This window comes from Globicephala melas, chromosome 15, assembly GCF_963455315.2.
Source record: "Globicephala melas chromosome 15, mGloMel1.2, whole genome shotgun sequence".
NCBI lineage: Eukaryota > Metazoa > Chordata > Mammalia > Artiodactyla > Delphinidae > Globicephala > Globicephala melas.
In genome coordinates this window covers 22,280,821-22,285,368 of record NC_083328.1, presented here as the reverse complement: position 1 = coordinate 22,285,368, position 4,548 = coordinate 22,280,821, and positions in this window count along the sequence as shown.

Below are 4,548 nucleotides of genomic sequence, written 5' to 3'. Positions count from 1 at the left end.
CCTGAGCAAAGGACACAGCATGTGCAAAGGCCTTGGGGTGGGAAAGACAGGTTTTGTGTTTCTAAAAACAGCTCACAGTCAGCACAATTCTAAATTTTTTAACTCTCAACCGTCCTGTTGGACAGGTACCAATAACACCCTCGTTTTATAGGTATGTTGACTGAAATAAAAATGCACATGAAAGCTGTGAGTTCCAGTTTTTCCTTGATTTTTGTTTTATGAAATTAATTAATTAATTTATTTATTTTTGGCTGCATTGGGTCTTCCATTGCTGCGTGCAGGCTTTCTCTAGTTGCGGCAAGCGGGGGCTACTCTTTATTGCGGTGCACGGGCTTCTCACTGTGGTGGCTTCTCTTGTTGCGGAGCACTGGCTCTAAGCGCATGGGCTTCAGTAGTTGTGGCGCATGGGCTCAGTAGTTGTGGCTCGCGGGCTTAGTTGCTCCGCGGCATGTGGGATCTTCCCAGACCAGGGCTCGAATCCGTGTCCCCTGCATTGACAGGCGGATTCTTAACCAGCGTGCCACCAGGGAAGCCCCTGAGTTCCAGTTTTATTTGGGAACTTACTGAGGCTATAGCCGAGAGGACAGTCTCTCAGATTGCTCAGAGGAACTGCTCAGAAGAGGTTGGGGAGGCCAGTATGTGTGTGATTTTGGCGAAGGGGTGTGTTCACGCAAGCGCATATCTCGGCAGAAGATTGCTGCTAGTCACGAGGAACAGATATCCCAGTTAATGATTTCAGTGTTTTTCTAAGTATGGGAAGATGCAAGGATCTGGGTTCATAAAAATTTCTCCCGAAATATATCTAACTATCTAAGGGCCTGTTGGCTGTTAATGTCTCTTCCTGATCTTTGCTCTGAATTCCTTTCAGTGTGTACTATAGGTCAGCAACTGCAGTGGCTAATGACTTGATTCTTGTAGAACTGGATGGTGGGCAACATGCTTTATTTTACGGATAGAACAGAAAGGTTAAGCAGTTTGCTGAAGTTCACACACCCAGTATCTCACGGAGACAGAATTAAAAGCCAGGTGGTCCAGCTCCACCATCCACACGTGCGTCACTTTTCAAGACTGATTCAGGATGGCACGGTTTAGGAATTTTGTTTTTCTCCTGTGAGTGCAAGGGAGCCACTGAAGGTTTATGGCAGAGAAATGTACCTCCTAAAATTTCACTAGTTCTTAAAAAGAAAAAAACTTGTCAAAGTGATTTACTTGTTCTTTATGTCTTTTGTCTTTATGGCATTCCTAGACTGGGCAAATTCACTTTATTACAAAGGTGGAAATTCAGAGGACTTTGGTGATTTGCCCAATACCTACCAGGAGGGGGCACCAGAGGCAAGAAAAACATGCAGGTCCAGCTCAACATCACCAGTGCTCTTGAGCTGAGGCTGTCTTATGTTGGGTGCTGCTGGAATTCCTAGTGAGTCTCCAAAATGTCAGTTCCCCCAAAGCCAGGGGCTTGGATGGAAATGACACCTGGGGAAGTGGCACCTACCATCTCTGTCATTGTGGTTACACTGCTTTCTTCTCTAAGCCTCAGCTTCCTTGCCTGCAGGGCTGATGTTCTCTGGACTCCCTGCCCTGGGCTGAACCAGCCTGTTTTCCAGCTATAATCAGAGCTCTCCACCTAGAGGCCTTTTTTCAGACTTCAGTCAGAACGAGGCGAAGATAACAAGGACGGGGGGGTGGGGGGCTGGGGGTGGGGGGAGGCCCAGTTTCCCTCCCCTTAGGACTGCCCTCCACACCCCACAACACACCGGACTCCCCAGCCAACTGCGCCACAGTCACCTCAGCCCAGTTCTGCTCCAAAAAGTCAAAAGCAAAGCTCTCAGCTGCATTACCACAGGGAGCCCCCGGCACACGCAGACCCAGAAGTCACTGGTAGTGAAAGCAATGACAAGTGCTGTCACTTTATTGGCAACTGATTCCACACTGTGCTCATTCCCATTCTACCATCAGGACTGTAGCTGTAGCCACACACCATCTGTGCTGGAAATCAGCTCACCTTTCAAAGAAAATATCTAAACCCTAAGCAATATAATATGCATTGAAAGAGGAGTCTGTAGTTCAGTTAACTTTTTTTAATGCTCATCAAAATAATCATGAACATGAAAACTGCTCATCTAAAATCACCTTGCAAAACCCACTTTAGGGAAAACTGATCCGATCTAATTCTAGTTATTATAAGAAGAAAGTATTATAAGAAGTAAGAAAGAAGAAAAGTATTATAATCTCCTAAAAAGAAAGTATTATAATCTCCTAAGAAGAAAGGATTATAATCTCCGTTTAACAGATAAAGAGACTGAAGGCCAGTGGGGACTTGCATAGCAGCTCCTCCCTGGGTCTCCACCCCTTTTTCTGTCAGGAGCTGGAGACCCTACCAAGACCCCTTCCAACATTTCCAGTGGGAAAACAAGATTTCTGAATTCTTGTTAAAAAACAAAATTCAACCAGGTACATTTGAAGATCTAAGTGGCTTTATTCAATGATTTATGAACAGGGCAGTATCTCGTCTAGCAACCTGGAGGGTGCTCCCAGGGTTGCACAAAATAGAAGGTTTTTAAGGAAGAATGGTGGAGAAAGGAAGCTATTAGCAAAAGAAAAGAAAGGCTTATTTTTAGGCCAGGGCATCTTCTTTTGGAGGAGAAGGAAAGGCAAGGGCAAGGGTTTTATCATGCAGATGCCCAGGGGATTACCTCATTGATGCTAATAAGAAAATTCCAAACGGGTTGGTTAAGATTACGTTTCTGGTGAAGGTTGAAACTGCAATTTGGTCAGGTATTAAAACCTAAGTTTGGTATCATGGCTTTAACACAAGTGATACCATTTGGGGCCTGTGGTTTTTCTCTTTAACATTCTGCCTTCTTGGACTCCGCCCCTGTCCTTTTCCTACCGAACTTCCCCTTGTTCTTCAACTTTGCCTCTTCCTGGTCTGAGGGCTCAACTTAGCCGCTCACGTGGCTCAGCTTTTAAAGTCATTCCTTTTGCAAAGCTCCCCTGGATCCCCATGTGAGGAACTTTTGGGGGATCCCAGGATACCCTACCTAACACGATGGTGGCAGAAATGATGGAGACATTGAGTGGGCTGGGCTTGATGGGCTACTGTCAGAAAATAGCTCTATTTTTTACTCCTGTCACTAATATTCAGTGCCACTATGTCTTCTCTCTCTTCCTCACCCAAAGGACTATATATCCTCAGGCAGATCCCTTATCTTTTTATTCCTTCTCAAACCTCATTTTCAGGTACTAAAATGTTTAGTCCAGGGCTTCCCTGGTGGCGCAGTAGTTGAGAGTCCGCCTGCCGATGCAGGGGACACAGGTTCATGCCCCGGTCCGGGAAGACCCCACATGCCGCGGAGTGGCTGGGCCCGTGAGCCATGGCCGCTGAGCCTGCGCGTCCGGAGCCTGTGCTCCGCAATGGGAGAGGCCACAACAGTGAGAAGCCCGCGTACCACAAAAAAAAAAAAAAAAAAAAAATGTTTAGTCCAAACTAAATCAAAACTTAAATCCAGCTTAGAGCTGCTCCTCTTCCCCAGCCCTGCCTTTTACCCAAGGCGTGTGTTGTCTTTTTTCTACATTTTTTCTACACGTCAGTCTGTGTTTTTCTTCATAGCCCTTATTTACTAATCCAGATATTTACTGAGCACCTACTCGGTGCTAGATATTTTACAGAGTTCTTGAACTAAATCAATGAACAAAACACGGCAAAGAGCTCTGTCTTCATGTAGTTTAGATTCTAAAGGAAAGAGACAGATAAAAAATAATGTGTAAGTAAATTCTATAATGTGATAGAAAGCAATGAGTATTAAGGAAAAAATAATACTGTGTAAATGTGGGGAGGGAGAACCAGTGGCTGGAAATTTGAAGTAGGCGGTCAAGGTAACAAAGAAGGTGACAAAAATCTTTGGCAAAGATTTGAAGGAGGAAGGGGGTTATCCACAGATACCAGAGAAAAGTAGTCTGAGAAGAAACAGCACATGCAAAGGTCCTGAGGCAGAACGTGCCTTCAAGGAACAGGAGGCCAGTGGGGCTCTTCCGCAGTGAGTGGTAAATGGACAGAACATAAAGCCAGAGGATGGGAGTGTGTATGAAGACCATGTGGGGCCTTGGATGGTGTGGTAAATACTTTGCCATTTCTTTTGCATGAAATTAGGATTCACTGGTAGGTGATGAGTAGAGGTGTGACCTATCTGACCTCTGACCTATCCTTAACAGTATCTAAAATGAACTTAATCATTTTACATGTTATTAGCTGTCTCACCTCCGCACTGGGAGGGAGCTGTCTTGGTTACCTCTGTGTCCATCTGAGAGCAGCAGTCAATAAATATTTGTTGGCTAATTGACAGGGACAGATATTTCCAGGGAAGACAGTGTTCCATGGCTTATCATGGGGAACTTGGCTCCAGAAGGTCTAAACCAAATGATCGGGCGGGTCCTTTTGCCTCCATTTCTGGGAGGACAAATGACTTTTTCTTAGGTTCCCTTCCATTCGTGGGACCCTAACTACTGTTCCCAGGATCAGGACACTCATTCTTCAAATCTCTTGCATCC